This window comes from Acipenser ruthenus, chromosome 6, assembly GCF_902713425.1.
Source record: "Acipenser ruthenus chromosome 6, fAciRut3.2 maternal haplotype, whole genome shotgun sequence".
Lineage (NCBI taxonomy): Eukaryota > Metazoa > Chordata > Actinopteri > Acipenseriformes > Acipenseridae > Acipenser > Acipenser ruthenus.
The window spans coordinates 71,210,792-71,229,024 of NC_081194.1; the positions used below are offsets into that span (position 1 = coordinate 71,210,792).

General features: G+C 37.3%; 1 protein-coding gene and 2 long non-coding RNA genes across 7 annotated transcripts in view; 1 reads left to right on the forward strand and 2 right to left on the reverse strand.

The window, feature by feature from the left end:
* Positions 1–232, reverse strand: part of LOC117411511 (dnaJ homolog subfamily C member 5-like) — a 33,874-nt gene extending 33,642 nt beyond the window's left edge. For all 3 annotated transcript variants that reach the window (XM_059025770.1, XM_034019126.2, XM_059025769.1), the window contains exon 1: positions 34–232. The gene's annotated coding sequence lies outside the window, so the exon portion shown is untranslated. The remainder of the gene's footprint in view (positions 1–33) is intronic.
* Positions 233–4,284: 4,052 nt separating this feature from the next.
* Positions 4,285–15,746, reverse strand: LOC117410686 (uncharacterized). Of its 3 annotated transcripts, XR_009328954.1 has the most exons (6): positions 15,619–15,746; positions 15,061–15,279; positions 13,959–14,646; positions 12,804–12,823; positions 12,285–12,526; positions 4,285–6,080 (listed from the first exon to the last, which is right to left on the reverse strand). It is a non-coding gene; the product is annotated as an uncharacterized LOC117410686 (long non-coding RNA). The 3 variants fall into 3 exon arrangements; XR_004545719.3 differs by lacking the exon at positions 12,804–12,823; XR_009328953.1 differs by lacking the exons at positions 4,285–6,080; positions 12,285–12,526; positions 12,804–12,823 and having other exon boundaries at positions 12,842–14,111; positions 14,428–14,646.
* Positions 14,511–15,829, forward strand: LOC131737335 (uncharacterized). Its single transcript, XR_009328955.1, has 3 exons — positions 14,511–14,616; positions 15,105–15,274; positions 15,739–15,829. It is a non-coding gene; the product is annotated as an uncharacterized LOC131737335 (long non-coding RNA).
* Positions 15,830–18,233: the final 2,404 nt, after the last annotated feature.

Sequence of the window (18,233 nt, forward strand, 5' to 3'; positions counted from 1 at the left end):
ACGTTATTTCAGACTACATTTCTCTCTCCTTACCTGTTATTTCAAATACGACGGGCTGTGCAGGACCATAGAGAAATTCACTCCAGTGAAGTGACTCCAGGACAGTAAGTAAGATTCTTACTTTTCACAGGAATTATCAGACAGGCTTCTTGTCACAGCAGAAAGCGGAACAACTAAACCAATCAGAAGAAAAGGAAAGCCACGCGTGCAGCTGGTGAGTTTTTGGGAAGCAAGTGTGTTCGAACGAATGTGTTGCTTCTGATTGGTTACTTGGTTTTTGCAGAACGTGGAATAGACTAGAATGTCTTATGGAGCATTTGATTGGTCAGAATATTTTCAATACAACTTATTTGCTCTGAGGAAAGGGGTTAACAAACTGCGATTCAGTTATAAGTAACGTAATACAGTCCTAAGTAAGACCCACAGTTTATTATTAATATTTTAAGATTAAAATGAGAGTTTGCCTTGTTGCATTACACCATGTAACAATTTTTTTTTTTTTTTTGTTCCTGGGTAGTAAGTGTTATTTCCTAATTGCTTATGCCTCAAAAGTATAGAAAATGGCTATTATTCCCCACACTTTGCTTTTGTGACTAGGACAGTGATATTTTGAAATGTACCTATTTTCCAGAACATTCCAGATAGATTCAGTGCTGAGTAAACTTGGAGTAACTTCTAGAACTTTCCAGTAATATAAATAGTAGTATAAATACAGGGGCCTTAAGCCCACCAGTTCAGTTTAGTTCCAGCTGCCTAAGTTGATACATATCTGCATTTTTCTGAGATGGCATCAAGGTCATAGGAGACTTCAAAATGGTGGCATTCCTGATTGGTCTCCAAGGCGGTTTTACCAAGTTTCCCTGCTATCTTTGCCTTTGGGACAGCAGGGACACCAAGGTGCATTACCACAGGCGGGACTGGCCACAGCGGACCGAGTTCTCTGTGGGGAGGAACAACGTCAAGTGAGAGCCACTGGTGGACCCCCGGAAGGTGCTGATGCCACCACTGCACATCAAATTGGGCCTTATGAAACAATTTGTCAGAGCTCTAGATAAGGAGTCGGCAGCCTTCAAGTACCTTCAAGACTTCTTCCCTAAGCTGTCTGAGGCAAAGGTCAAAGCCGGTGTCTTCGTCGGACCACAGATAAAGAAGATCCTGGAGTGCAATTAATTCCCCAAGAAGCTCACTAGTAAGGAGAAAGCGGCTTGGAACAGCTTTGTCGCAGTGGTTCGGGGCTTCCTGGGCAATCACAAGGCCGAAAACTATGTGGAGCTAGTTGAGACTCTGGTGAAGAACTACGGCACAATGGGCTGTAGGATGTCCCTCAAAGTCCATATCCTTGATGCTCATCTTGATAAATTCAAGGAGAACATGGGAGCGTACTCGGAGGAGCAAGGCGAGCGCTTCCACCAGGACATACTGGACTTTGTACGCCACTACCAAGGACAGTATAACGAGAACATGATGGGAGACTACATTTGGGGGCTGATTCGTGAAAGTGATTTACAGTATAATCGTAAATCTCGAAAAACTACTCACTTCTAAATCTTTTGTAGTCATTTTTGTATTACTTTAGTATAAATACATGTTAATTTGGATTCATATGTTGTTTTTTTCTGAACGAAAAGACACAAATTCACCTGTTTTCTCATTGGAAATAGGTAAATTTCAAAATATCACTGTCCTGGTCACAAAAGCAAAGTTTGTGGGGAATAATAGCCATTTTCTATACTTTTGAGGCATAAGCAATTAGGAAATAACACTTACTACCCAGGAACAAAAATTGTGTTACATAGTGATTATTAGTGTGGAGTAGTGGTTAGGGCTCTGGACTCTTGACCGGAGGGTTGTGGGTTCAATCCCCGGTGGTGGACACTGCTGTTGTACCCTTGAGCAAGGTACTTTACCTAGACTGTTCCAGTAAAAAACCCAGCTGTATAAATGGGTAATTGTATGTAAAAATAATGTGATGTCTTGTAATAATTGTAAGTCGCCCTGGATAAGGGCGTCTGCTAAGAAATGTAATAATAATAATTACAAGGTGGTTAATTATGTCCTCTGTACTTTTTGCAATTCTAGCAGTGTGTAAAGGTGGGTAGTCATGTTGATAGGTTGCTTCTAGCAAATACCTTATGTCTGAATCAATATTTGTATTTGTTTGCCAGACACAGCAGTTGAAACACCCAATAATTGCCAAGAAACACCCAATAAATGCCACAAAGGTAAGACAAATACAGTATACACAAAAATGATTTCTGTTTCTGTAATTCAAAGTAACAAGGTAATTCAATCACAAGGTTATTCTACAAAGACTTTGATTTTATACCATGGGGTTCAACAAATGACAACACTTCAATTGTTATTGCATGTATTTAATATAATGTGACGTAGTAACACCCTAATGCACATTGTTCGTTTGTTTTGTAGCACGATAAGTAGACCATATTACATTTAAACCACACAATAATGGTTTCTGTTTCAGAATGTTGCTTTTTTGTTTTGTTAATGTCAGTAAGATATTTAAGGCACTCACTAATTGATGTTTAAAAATACTTTTCTTGTAGATGAAGAAAGCACAGTAATAAATGGACAGAACGGAAGCACTGCGGACAAAGGTAAAGAAGTAACTTGTATAAGTGCAAAGCACAAGTCTAAAAGTGCACGTGTGATTGTTGATAAAGCTTTTTTTTATGTGTTTTAGACTACAGCATAGGAGAGGACAGCAGTGCATTTATGGTTGAATATTAAAATTACTTAACTTAAAACAGCAGAAAAGGTGGGAACCATGTATTGCAACTAATACAACTTTCCATGTGTTTCCCTTTATCAGTGGTAATCAGGCAGCATTTGCTAAATTTTAATACAGAACACAATTTCATAAGCTGGTATTGCTGAAGTTCAGCAGGTAGGTTTTTAAATGTATTAAATGTAAAAGCCATGTCTTGTTATATGCCTTTAGCACCATATGACATGTTCCAAGTTATAAGGCCACAATTTGACAAGCTAAGTACTCTGTATACAGCTACGGATGTTGTCACTACTGCTGCATCTCTTGATAGATATGAAGTAAGGAGAAGATGCAGCAGCCCTGAGAAACTGTCTATGAACGGTAAAACCAAAAAGCCTCAAATAAAGCAACAGCTCTGAAAGGCAGGGGTAGAAACAGCACCTATATCCAAGATCACCACGCTGTACTCCAAAATCACTGAGGGTATTACCAGCGTTGAACCAGACATGTATATAGAGTAGATATGTTTCTTAGAGTAGGGAATGATTGTGCTTCTTCATTACATATACTCGATTATTGTTGTATAGTATAACATTTTAACAGTAACTATATTCTTCCTTCTATGAAAACATATCGAGTTACAGGTATTGTGTAGTCATACTTTCAGATATGAAATCATTTTGATATTTTTCAGTATATCTGTTTTTCTTTTAAATTATTCATGTTTATTATTTGGGTGTGTCTTCATTACTGCTCAGGTGAGCCTGCTGATCTTTCTAAACACACTGGAATGTTGACTAGCAAGTTTGTTGATTTCCATGCTGTCGCAAACCATCCTCCAACTCTGAAAGTCCCTTTAAACAACTTCCTGAAATACACAAATTCAGGTACGTTTTAAAATTTGACTTGGGAGTTATCAGTATTAGTGGTTTGGTTTATAACGTTAAATATTTGTATGTCGTTTTTCATTGTATATTTAAAGTGCTTTAAACTGAAATGATTGAACATGGGTACTCAATGTGGCGATACAGCCCATCTTCAGGTCTCAGCTGCTGATGTTGAACAGAAAGGGTAAAAACAAAAAGAAAGTGATGCCAGGTTGCTAGATAAGTTAATAAAGACCCAGAATGCTATACCTGCTTCTGTACTACTTTGTTTCATTGTTTTCTTGGACACATCTGAAGGAATTCACTGCTGTGCTGATCTTTAATTGGCCACCCATGGATTGGGTTCCAACCTTCTAAATGTGTATTTGACCAATGCCTGAACGAAAGTGAGAAGATACGACATGATCATTTACAGTCAGCATAATTGAATATTAACACTAACAGACTATTCTCAGGGTTTAAATGGTTATGTATATATTACACATTTAAAAACAAGTGGATCATTACCCAGAAATATTTTGATAGACCCGTTGTTATAACTACCATAATAAACTGAAATACACTTAAATATTTTTGTTGTGTTTTTCCTTTGTTCTCTTTTGATAAGTTACATCATGGCTTCATTTTAGTGTGGGTGAATTGGTGGAAAGAATGTATCATACATACATGTTTAGAAAGTAGGAAGCAGTTTATTTTTAATGGGTAGGCAATTAATGTACCATATACATATTTTAAAAAGGCAATAAGAAAAGAACCAATTAAACATTTTGACTTGTACAGTATAAGGAACAACCAATATGTATTACTGAGATCAGAATAGACCTTTTACCCATTAAGTACATTGCTGTGAGTACGTTTTGTACTGCAGGGTAGTGGTTACTTGACAAAAATGAGTAAACAATTAGGCAAATACAATCAAAAAGACAATGTGCAAGATTCAGACACGAAGTCAGTGAGTTCCTGCAACAAAGCTATGTCAAATTCCATTAAATACATTTGTGTGCAACACTATAAAAACACTTACAAGCCAAACAATGTACATATAATCTCATACAATAACATACAATCTCAAACATGTATTATTGTGGTTTTCAAATGGTGGTTAGGACACTGCGGCCCTCAAGGAACAAAACATCAACAGTTTAGAGTAAGTAGTGGGGTTCCAAAAAAATACAGCGTCCCCACATGTTGCTACAACTGTTTAAAAAAAAAAAAAATTTACTGGTCATTTTTCTTTTCATTGTTAACATCCTGACAACGTTTTACACTTATACATTTAAAGTCTGTTTCAAAGATATTTGCAAAATGTCCGCTCTAGTGCACTGATAGTGTTAGGATTATTGCTCACATTGTCAAACAGGTAACAGGAATAATGATCCATGATGTGGTACAGAACATAAAAGCCAGAGCACTTGTTATGCTTTTTTTGTTTTATTTTTTTTAAATCCATTTAATTCTCAAACCCCAGTACACTAGAGCAGCCATTTTGAAAAGAGCTTTGAAACAGTTATAAGTGTAAAAAGTTGTCAGGATGTTAACAATGAAAATAAAAATTACAGGTACATTATTTAAACAGTTGTAGCAACACGTGGGGACGTTTACCTATATTTTTCGAAACCCTGCTTCTTCCTTTTTAACTTGTGGGACTTGTGTTAAACTGGTCCAATTAAGCAAATAAGTTAAATTATGTTAAGACCTAAACTAGCATGAAAATGGGATGACTCTGTAGCCCAAGACACATACCTGCACCTTCAGAAAGTGCTCCAGTTAACGTTCTCTCACACTATCCTTTGTTCCTTTCATTTTTTGCCTATTATTTTTCGTGTTTCGTACATGAACAAAACCGACCAAAGCAATCCTGCACGCTCTCTCAGTAGATTTATCTAACTCTGTAGCCTCGATGCAATTAGAGGATTTGCTCCAGTTAAGCAGTTCCGACAACAACTTCTGTAAATCTGGATTATGTGTAGGAGTGGTTTGGACGAATGGAGTGTTTTCTGTTTCTTCAACTGAATTATCAAGTACAGTTTGTTTAACATTTAGCATTTTAAAAACATGTTGACAACACACTGTTCCCAAAAACTGCTTGTATTACAAGAGCAATAAACAGTTTTCATGTTGACAACACTAGTGCAGCCATTGTCCATAAAAACTGACAAGTTTTCACAATCAATAACATATGCGCTGTTCTCTATGATCAACGTAGCCAAGTTCTTTTTATGGATCTGCCCTTTTCTTAACACTAAACTTGCAAAACAAATGTGCTTACAGAGATTCCCAGAGCATGCACATTTACAATCACATGCTGGCTTAGGCAAGACTGTGAAGGAACCGTACATCTCCCGTACCCATCAATTGTTAAATCCTTATCTATCCCTTTCTGTATCGTAGTTGTTGCTGCGGCTAAAGAAGCATCTTTTCCAGCAGGTCTGATGCGTCCAAGTTCAGTCAAGTGATCCAGGTAGCTGAAAAGAAAAAATAATTTTTAGCTGTATGTTTAAAAGAACGCTCCAAGTCAGGGGTGGCCAACTCCAGTCCAGGAAGGGTCTTCTGGTGTTCATTCCAGTTGAGCTCTTAATTACCTAATTCTAATTATTATTATTTTCCAGGACTTGGCTGATTATAGTTTAAAGACCTATAAACCATGTAGAGCGACCAGAATTATCCCGGGTTTAAAAGGCATGTCATATGCAGACAGGCTAAAATAATTTAATCTATTCAGTCTTGAACAAAAGAAGACTAGGTATTGACAATGTCGACCCAGGGGACTTTTTTGACCTGAAAAAAGAAACAAGGACCAGGGGTCACAAATGGAGATTAGATAAAGGGTCATTCAGAACAGAAAATAGGAGGCACTTTTTTACACAGAGAATTGTGAGAGTCTGGAACCAACTCCCCAGTAATGTTGTTGAAGCTGACACCCTGGGATCCTTCAAGAAGCTGAAAGGCACTATATAAAAATAAAGAACGATCTATCTATCTATTATATATATATATATATATATATATATATATATATATATATATATATATATATATATATGAATAAATAAAATCCTACACCCAAATCAGGTTCAGAAACCTAACGAGGCCATAGCTTGAGCCGGGGGTTTGATTTGTGCTAGAACTGGGTGTCAACACCTGACATTTAACAACGGGACACGGCATTTCAGAGGCTGGTCAAGTTTTTGGACTGTAGTAATTAGTAATAGTGACCATCACTTCAAACACAATTGAGCATGATCATGTACTGTAACTAGCAAGACCTGGTGGATGCTTTGCATTCTGCGACCCATGGCTATAATACAGAAAGCAATCTGAATAAATGTGTACCTGTTTTCATTAGAAAGTAAAATACATATTGGTTTTACGTGCTGTCATTTGTTAAAGGCTATCACGCAGCATCCCCCAGCACTGCAAGTTGGTGCCGACATTCTCTGTCTGGTGCGTACTTACTTATACATTGAGACTGCTCGTTTGGCATTCAATGAATTGGTTGGAAGTATAAAGCAAAGCTTTGCCAAGTTATACAGATGTGGAAATCGATTAGAAACAGTCCCAAAACTCGGTTACCCAAGCGCATCTGGTATACTTCAATAAAGGCAATATATGCACACGTTCGATGTCATGTTATTTGTCCCATCAAATAATTTATTTTATTAGTACCGAGTCAAAACAAAGAAAACGTGACTATTCGGTTCTAAAATTCTAACTGCGTTAACATGTAAGCAGCAGGTTGTTTGAACTGAAGCGAGGAGGCTGTGCTAGATCATAACTGTAGTGCTGATTTAAATTGGCTACAACCGACAGAAAAACTATATTTTAGGAACCTAAATCAAAACAATGCAGCACTGACTTTGTCCCACCCCTACTCTACAGTAGTACAGGTCACAGAAAAGCCAGTACATATAATAAAATCAAGCTTGCTCCAGCTGAAGAAACAATGAGAGCATGAATTCCATATCTGGTAATTATCTAACTCTTCAGACCTTATACAGGTCTACGAAAGATAACTCCACTGAAAACAGTAGTGCTCTAGTATTGAAACACTCATAAAATCAGCTCACAGCAGCTCAATCCGACACCGCTCAATTGACTCTCAATAGAAAAACTTCTCCCAAGCTCTCTCGAAGTCCCCATAGAGAATCAGCAGAGTTGAATATCTTGGTAAGAGAGAATATCTTTTGGTAGTGTTTCATAATACCTCCGAATGAAGAAAAAAAAGACTGCAACTTGCAGTGATTTCCTTACATGGGAGTACTGCAAGTTTATTGTATCATCTTAGTAGCAAATATTTTCAAACTGTCAAATTCCATGCAAGTAAATCTATGTACATTAAACATTAGCTGGCATTATGAATCACTTGCAATAAACATTATGTTAATACTTTGTATTCCTTGTAAATTGTCTTTCAATACAATTTCATATCACTAGTAGCAGGTGTGATTAATCTATTAAAACAGATCAGATGAAAAATTAAATCAATAGAAAATGTCAATATTAAAACCTTGTATATACACAGGCCCGGATTACCCAATGTGCACTAGGTGCACTTCCACAGGCCCCCCCTCCCCCGACCACCAGTGATTAACAACAACAATAATAATAATAATAATAATAATAATAATAATAATAATAATAATAATAATAATAATAAATACAAAATACAAATTACCTCACCGTGATGAGAAGTAAGTGTATATGACAATCAGAACTGGCCCAAATTAACAGTACACAATCATATTAACTTGTATTTATATTAAAAACACAACACACTCTGCTAAAATCATTGTTGTCACCAAGCACTCAAGCACCTTTCCGTTTGTCCCTCAGAGGCTGCCGTGGTTTAGCCTGAACATACATGCAAGTAGCAGGAAATAAAACATAAAGGCACTGTATTTATCAATTGGTTTCATTTAAAAAGGTAATGTTGGAATGATATCAAAAACGGTTCCGCCAAAACAAAATGAATTCAAAGGGTACATTTTCATGAAATGGCCCTTTAGCCACAATAAAACAATTTATTAAAACAAGGACCGAGTCTAATAAAAAAAGGGGATTTTTCAGTTTTGTATACAAAAAGACTGTTCACATTATGGGGATGAACAACATCTCTAATAACATACAGAACTTCCCCTATAGTTCTGTGCTGCTATTGTATGATCACCCACAGAACCACCTACAGCTATTATATATAAACAAAAAAACCACGGCAATTATCATACAATACACTTTGTTTGTCCTTATAGTGCACGGAAAACTAATTTTTTTTTATTATTCGTAAAAACATCAAACCAATAAATAAAATGTATAAAACACACTAACCCGCCTGATAATCTCTGTAGGCAAGTGCAGGTTTTTTGGGGCAACGCAGCGCAGTGATCCTGTACTGGGTCAGAAGCTTGGCCAGGGAATGGACTGTACACCCATGCTTCAGGTCGCCAACCATTGTAATTTAAACACATTTCAAGTTATCATTACAGTATTCTCACAGTTCCCTATACGAAGCAACAAGAACATCTATCTATCGCTATACACACACACACACAAACACACACTATTTGAGAAGTGCACATAAGCCCAAACAGACTTTTCTTTTATATTCTCTCTCTCTCTCTCTCTCACTATATATATATATATATATATATATATATATATATATATATATATATATATATATATATATAAATGTAATTAGACATACCACACACACATTTGTCCATTATATAGTACCAACACAGAATATGGAAAGAGAAAAGGGTAAGGTATTTTCTCTGTCTTACTCTCAAAAACAGATTTCTGACAAAGGACTACATCGTGATGTAAAAAGTACAATTAATATTTGCTTAAATGAGAATATACCATTGACTATTCTACGATGAGATAAAGACAAAACCACTGATAACCATAGAAATTTGTTTAGAGAAAATCCCCTGCTTTTATGATCGGCTAGGCTTGACTGTTAAGCACATTCAGATTCTTATCAGAACTGTGACAAACTACAAACAGATTTTGTTTTGTCGCAGGTGACGCTGAACTAGTTATTCCCTGTAGTATAACATTGGACTCCTTTGCATGAAGGATATCAGTAAGCTACAGTGCAAGGTTCATCAACTGATTCAGATTCAGTTGTATTGTGTCTGCCAACTGATGATGTGGGGCAGAACAGTAATTGGATACCAAAAATATGAATAACAGTGAACTTTGACCTCCTTTAGTATTCTGGATGGAGGGCATTGACATCCAGGAGGGCATTGTTTAAAGTATGTCCAGTAATTAAAGTATGAAGTCTTGAATTTATTGAGTACATGACACCTATTAATTCTGAAAAGTTGGTCCGGATCTTTTGAAAACTATTATTTGTAATGTATTCCAATGAGACGAAAAACCTATATAACACCTAAGTAATTACAACGGAGTACCACACTCATCCCAGACAGGGTAAGGTGGTCCATCTTCTGCAGACCTACATAATTGAGCTTATTGAACTCAGTTTCATTTGCCTGGTGAAGACAGTCATATCCTTTTACGATTTATATTAAAGGGTAAGCATTAATCAATTATTATTTTATCTCACATGTATTGCATGCATTGCTGTAGGGGACTCACACTATGTTTAGAAAATAGGAGAACATTTGTTGAATGTGCTGAAATAGGCTACTGGATGTTTTTAGTGTCGTGGTCGTGGCCAGGCCTGCAGGCTGCACGAATACATAAAGATGTATTAAAGTGTTAACGTTAATATCTGTTAAGACACTGGACTGCCCAGAACGTCTGTCATCTTGAAACTGAGAACAGGACATACAAATTCCTAGTGACAGACACCAAGTCTGAGGAATTCAATACAAATCTGGTCAAAATGGTGTCATACTGCCATCTAGTGGATGATGGTGGTGGTTCAGTTTGGAATTAAATTAACATTGTTTTAAATAGGAAAATATGTTAACTGTTATAAAACTTATATACCTGTTTGTGAATTTACGAGTTCACATTAAGAATAGTGTATTAAAAGCTTTACTTAAAATCACTAAAAATTAAGTAATTCATCATTCAGGAAATAGATTAAAATCTTATTAATTCATTAGAATGATAATTATGGGGCTTTACAGGATTTATTTTGTTACTGCATTGTGTGAAATCACATCAGGAATATAGAAATGTCACTATTAAGTAAAAATGTGTAACTTCGGAAAAGTTATTTCACAAGAGAGTATTTAACAATGCATTTTCTGTGATTTATGATCTTTTGTTCAAATGAAAATGGGGAAGATACCTTTATAATGAAGTTATGATGTCATCTGCTTACATTCAAAACAGCCAATAAAATTACCTGATGGAGAGCTTACCAATGGAATACTAGCAGAGCCAACCAATTGAATGACAATAAGACACACCTATTGTTACAAAATACTTGCAGCATGGAAAATCAATCTCTCTCTCTCTCTCTCTCTCTCTATAAATGTAATTAGACACACCACAAACACACGATTTGTCCATTATATAGTACAACAGTGCTTCCATTATATAGTGCTTCCTTGCTACAAACATCATCTTGAGCACACAGGAAGTGGCTTTGTTGCATCGTGGGATATGGAGTCCTGAAGAAAAAGCCAACTTGTTTTTCTTCAGAAATCCTTTAACTGAAGACGACTACAAACTGAAGACAGGTTTCTAAACGGAAACTTTTTAACCTCGAGGAGAAAGCTATATACAGTAATTCTTCATTGCGAGACTGTTTCAACTTTCTTCACATAAGGACTGCTAACTAAAACAACGTATGTATGATTAATTCTGACTGAGTATGGAGTAATAGTACATGAATTACATGATCAAATATGAATGCATTTCTGAATGTTGAATATATTTAGAATTTTAATTACAACTAAATATATGGTTAATTTGTCTTGCACATAAAAGCATAATACTTGATTATAGATTGAAAATGAATTACTACAATCTGTTTTTAATCTGGGTGTCCATTTACTAAATGATTAGGAGCCTTGATCCGAACTAGAGACAGCAAGCAAAACAGCATCCAACGAGCAATAAGGAAGCAGCTTATAGGAGGACACCATGTTGTAAAAATAAATCAGAGCCTAATTTAAAACAAATAAATAGACACTGCAGATGCAGTTTTACTTACAGTTACAGTGCAATATACTGGTTTTGAACTAACCACCACCCAGAATTGACAGATTTCAACAGGAAGGTGCAATAGTCATGAGTCTCACCTTGACTGTGTTCAGTGTAGTAGTCTGCTGTATCCAAACTAGCATAAAGATTGTATCCCTGTGGCGGAGTGTCCCGCCCCTATTATTATTATTTGTATTTGTTTGCAGCGTGGATAAAAGCGCTGCGTCTTCTGTTATTGTTTTTTATAGTTATATTTAAAAACCCTGTGAGGATGCATCACTGATCAGCTACTGATTATTTAACTAGCTGACAGTCATGCATCCTTACCAAACGCATGCAGACTCTGGCCGAGGGGTAATAAGATAATTAACAACTAGTTAACCCCTCGGCCAGAGTATAAGAACCAGCAGCTGTCCGTTCTGGAGGGTGGAGTGTACAGAGGAGAGTACAGGGAGCGGAGAGAACGAGAGCGCGAGGAGAATAATACAGAATTAACAATTGCTAAAACGTGCTGGATTAGCCAGCACGACACTTACTTGTTTGTCTGTTTATTCGTTTGGCCCTCGTGCCCTTTGTTTTGTTGTTTTGGTTAAATCTTTTGTTTGATTTATTAATAAATATGCTGAGTGCCATTGCACTCAGCTTCACCCGCCCATCCATTGTTTTGGTTTCTGTACTTCCTGGTCCGTGACGTCACCACACCTCACCACTGCGAGCCAGCCTGTCACAATCCCATACTCTCAAGTGCATGGACTGTAGGCAGCAGCTCACACTTGTTCTAAAACAATAAAAAAAAAGGTAAAGTGCATTGTATATACAATGTCCGTGTTGATGACGCAAATCAAATAGATTAGCATTTTTATGTTAATACAAACACTCAATAACCACGATTAGAGAAGCAAATGCAAATGCTTTAGTATATTTCATGAACTACAGCCAGCATGACACAACCATATCAGTTTTTTTTTTTTTGGTGTACCTATGACACATATCTTTGCCACAGACAGCTAAAAACCAGAATCATCCACATTACCAGTCATGCTTTTGAGACTTACCAGCAGATGGCACTACAAATCTGAAAATTAAATAGGAAGTACAAATCAGGGTTTTAAATAAAGCCTACCCAGTGGCACATCAAGAACAGTTTGAAAACATGACATTTAATGTATATGCGCAACAAATTAGTTGTTGCAATGTACGAGAAACGTACACTACATTTTCTTAGATGTGGTGGGGTTTATTTTTATATAGCTTTGTGAAATGGGGAACAATCTCTGTCAGTAGGCTCCATGATTGATATGAACAGAGATTTAAAAAGATGTCCTAAGGAAATGGTTTTACTGGAGGATGCCTATAATCAAACCTGACAGATTCATAGAATACAGCTGTGACTGAACTGATTTTGAAAACAACATGTCAGGTGCTTGTCATCTGGAAAAGATTACCCAATATGACAGCCGTATTCTGTATAGATAGGATTTTTTATTTTTTTTCCCCCTCCAAGTGGAAGAATTAAATAAAATTGCATTGCAATAAATATGATGTATGTATGCATTACAAAAGCACCTGATTCTAAAAAATTAAAATAAAGAGCTTGGCAGCCACATATTTTTATTATTTATTTCTTAGCAGACACGCTTATCCAGGGCGACTTATAATTTGTTACAAGATATCACATTATTTTTACATACAATTACCCATTTATACAGTTGGGTTTTTACTGGAGCAATCTAGGTAAAGTACCTTGCTCAAGGGTACAGCAGCAGTCTCCCCCCACTGGGGATTGAACCCACGACCCTCCGGTCAAGAGTCCAGAGCCCTAACCACTACACTGCTGCACATATGCTAGAGGATAGCCAGTTGCTTTGCTCGCCAGAGCTGAACTTCTGGACAGACGGGCATTTACTTCTATTATAAAATACTGAAATCCAAGAGAAATGGTTACAGTTATTCCAATAAACATTTCTAAAAAAAAAAAAAAAAAAAACACATGCCAACACTGCAATATAAAAAATGAAACACTGGCATTTACTATTTAATAAACATTCTATTTACTTAATTTACTTGAATTTCATGTTAACACTGATGAAGGAATAAGTCAACACAAGTGTCCGACAGACTTAGTTATGAGTTACCAAAAAATCAATAAAATTGTTGAAACCCGAGAAGATATTTTACTACTGATTAGATTTATAAAATTCAGAGCATACTGGATGTTACATTCTCCCACAATCCCCAGGTGACGGATGACTTCGATGGCTGTGTTTCTCAGCATATTGTACTCGTGGTCATTCAGGGTTTGACTGGGAGCCAGACTCCCCAGTGTGGATACCGAGGGGGTCAACATTCTCCATGTTACACACCTGTGTGTAAAGACAGACAATCAGCGACCACCAGCATTGCAACCAGAGCTGACATTCTACCGAGGTCAAACTTAGGTTTCAATCTATAGCTGGCACGATTTATGACTGCTTGGTATTTACTATTGAACCTCTAAATCTATGTTACACGGCAAACCAACAGAGAAAATTAAGGAGTCTTTTGTAGTTTACCAGAATTGATGATGCAAAAGAACAACCGAGGACACAACCTTGGTGTCCTCATAGCTAGTTACGGCCATGGTGACCATGTATGCTACCAAGCACTAGGGTCAAAATGCAAACCTCCAGGCACACATACTGTAATGCAGTTGTCATAAGCATCCCTGACCACTTCATACTCAATTTCCTTCCAGCCCTTGAGGAACTTGTCGACAAGGACCTGCGAGGTGTGAGCGAAAGCCTGCATCACCAGAGAATTCAGCTCCTCCTTATCAGCAAATCCAGATCTCAGTCTCCCTAGAGCAAAGGCAGCGCGCACCAGAACAGGGTAACCAAGCTTCTCGGCTGCAGCCAGGGCCTAAAAAGAAATCACAGATAGTAATTCCAGTACAATTATGAACAATTACAGCACTCCGATCTTGACAAGTTTGGGCTGTGTCAGGTCAATACATGGATGGGTGTTAGGTGAATGGCACCTTTACTAAGTAATTCAGGGGTCTAAACTGCAAAACTGGCCGCATTTCAGTTTCAACAGAAATCAAAACACATCTGATTGGCTATTATAAGATTTGTATTGTGAATTGTCCAGAGTACAATAACTTTAAAGATTTACAAAGGTAATACTTGATATAAAGCCTTTGTTATTCCAACAAATCAATCAATTAGAGAGAAGAACTAGGAATACCAATTCCAAGGTTTATCCTTGTTTTAATGTGTAATATATAAATGCAGATTCCTCGATACATTGTTATCCCATCCCATTTCCAGTCACCTGGAGCTACGTGTTCATTAATCTCCTCCATCTTCTCTACAAAGATCTTCCTGTCCTCCGTCATCTCAATGGAGGCCACAGGGGTGACCAGGACCTGCACTTTGTACTTCTCCAGGATCCCCTGCTTCGTCAGCTGCACTCTACAGTTCAGGGCCGTCTGCCCTCCAAATGCCAACAAGACCCCATCGGGACGCTCGTTTTTAATCACCTGGAGGTAACCTAGAGTGTGGGGGGTGTTCATTGTTGTTATACAGTATGTTTAATAGAGTTTGAAATATTAAAACTAAGTTTTACATGTTTCAAATTTAGCTTAAACATTTAATGTTGTCAAAAATATGCATGTCAAAATAGACGACAGCCTTATTGTTTATACAATAGTAATTGTACAGTACACTAATTTAGTTTATATTTAATACTTTTAAAACAGGTTTATACTTATAACTGAATAAAACGTCCCCTACCATGGAAGTGAAACACACATTGATCTTTACGACGAGCCTTCAATTTCAATTGAACGCCTCAAAAGTGGATACATTGTGCCGCACCCTCATCTCTTACCTGGGTGATGTACTCAGGAGTAATCTGAAGGAAGCAGACCTTGTCTGCTAGCCCTTTTGATGTCTGTACAGTAGCAATGTTGGGGTTTATAAGAACCATCTGAACGTTCTCCTCCTTTAGGGCTTTGATTGCTGTCACAAAGACGGCCGGAGTGGGTGGCGTCAGACCAGAGCCAGGAAATAAACAGACAGAGAGGTGTGGTTTGATGGAGCTGAGCGAATGGTTTCGCTCAGCATTTAATAAACACCACAGAAAATAAAAGGTTTTAAACACAAAAACACTGGACACGGAAAATTACATTTTTGCATCACTATAGGTGCATTATAGAGGGAGTTATTGTATTTTGTATTTTAGTCAGATGTGTGTTATGTGACCCGCGGCGCCCCCCACACCCTCCCCCCGTTTATAAAACTCTTTGGGTATAACGCTCATATTGTGTGTCCCCCGAGACCCGCGTTACAGCGAGGTAGCACTGTATGTATGTATGTATATATATATATATATATACACACACACACACACACACACACAGTATATATTCAAATCTTTGCAGCTGTGCCAACTCCATGAAACTGTCTATTTTTAGCTGTGACTGTGCCGTGATTTTTACCATGACAAAATCACATCCCTAATTATGACCCATAAAGTGACTAAGTAAAAGGATCTTAATATCAACCCGGTCACAAGAAGAAAGTTTACTGCATCTTGCGTGTTTGTTTTTTTCAGTTAGATTTTTTATTTGCTAAATTCAGTCATACGTTCAAGTCCAGGAATGCCCTGATCTTTCAGCCACTGGTTACGGGTTATAAAAGAAAAATGTTAAATAATAGGTTCTGGAAAACATTGGATTTTCATTTAAAGATCAGTTTGAGTAGTTTATATGCCTTTACTTCATGCAACCAGAATACAACTGCATTATACACTAAAGTTTTAATTTGTGGTAACTGGTACATTTGCCATTCATCCCCCGAGCAATAGCGTCTCCCTAACTACGTATTGGTGTCACCCATCTGTAGTCAAGAGAGTCAGGTTTCAGAAGACAAGCTGCATTTAACCTCGTCTGACAGACAGTCCTGTAGGGTTACTTGCTTTTTAATGTTTATTTGAATGAATACATACATAAATAAACAAATTAATAAAAGTGATTTATTATTTATTACGCTTCCCCCTTGTTTTATAACAGAATAATCACAAATATATATAAATACACGTCCCTTAAAACCACCACTACAATACAAGTTACTGTATTTTATTAATTATTAAAACATGTGTTTAATTAAAAAGAACAGCCAAATACTGCAGTGTTATTAAAATAATAAAACACCTTACCAACTTCACCAGACACTGAAGTGAAGGCTCCAAAAAGTCGGCCGTTCAAAACTGAACCGTCTTCTAAAATAAGGGAAGCCATTTTCACTGCCGTTCTTCAAACAAAAATATATATCGCCTCAACTAAACTCTTAAATGCACTGTAGCTTAAACAGAATGAATGAGCTTTGCACAGTTGCAGTGACACTTAGAACCCTTCTGCAAACTACAGACGCTGCAAAAGTGTAACCTGCTTGTCATTGAATTCTTGCAAAAAGACCAAGTCCAGCGTTGGTTTCCTGAACTCTTCGCTATGATTTTTAGGAGACTCCTTAACAATGTGCGTTAGATGTAATAGAACAGGACTAGAGCTAAACAGCTGCGCAGGTGGGGCTACAATCTGTGCGTCGGTCAATGCGTCACCACATACAGTGCATAAAGGAGGAGGTGTGAAAAAATGTAAAGTGGAAGGATATGGATTAAATGTCTGTGTAACTGAGCTGTATACATGGAATCCCTAAATCTGCATCTCCCAGTTTCAAGTTACTGCACACTTTGATGCAGACTGTATTAGGTTGTCACTTGGCAGGTGGTTCCATTTCCCAAACTTCACATCTAAAGGCATGACGAATTCCCCCCCTCGCTCTAAGACAGTGGTCCTCAAGTGGAGCCCGCGGGCAAATGGCAGCTGTTTTTAAATTATGGGTCGTGAACACATTTCTGGCAGTTCGTAGGGTGGAAAAAATAAATAAACCTTTAAACACATTTTCCAAAAAAAGCGTCACAGCAGTCTGTTGACAGTGCCGCTCGCTTATGCTGTGCTTGTACGTACTCCACATTATTATTATTTTTTTTCCTGAAGGGTCTCTGTGATACGATCAACCAATTGAATATCTGCATTTTCTCTGCGGTAGCCCAATCATAAGTTAGCTGGATGGGACATAAACTGTGTCTGTTTCAGTTGCAGGTACTGACAGTCAGTTTAACCAATAGAAGAGTCGAATATCTTCCAAGTTTTACGCATCTGTCCAATCATAAGCAAGCAGAGTCCGTTCACGATTTTTTGCATGGAAATTGTAGGCGAGTGAGTAGCCAATGGGAAAGTGAAAGATCTGACAGCTGTCCAATCATTCGTGAGCAGAGGCGGGGTGTTAATATGCCGGGTAAGCACTGAATTTTGCCGACTATTATTGAAAAAAATAATACCTTTCAGTATTTAGGATTTAATTTTCTCTCTGTATTTTTTTTATTTCACCAAACAAGTGAAACACCGTAATAGTTACGAATCCACTTTCTCTGAATAATTG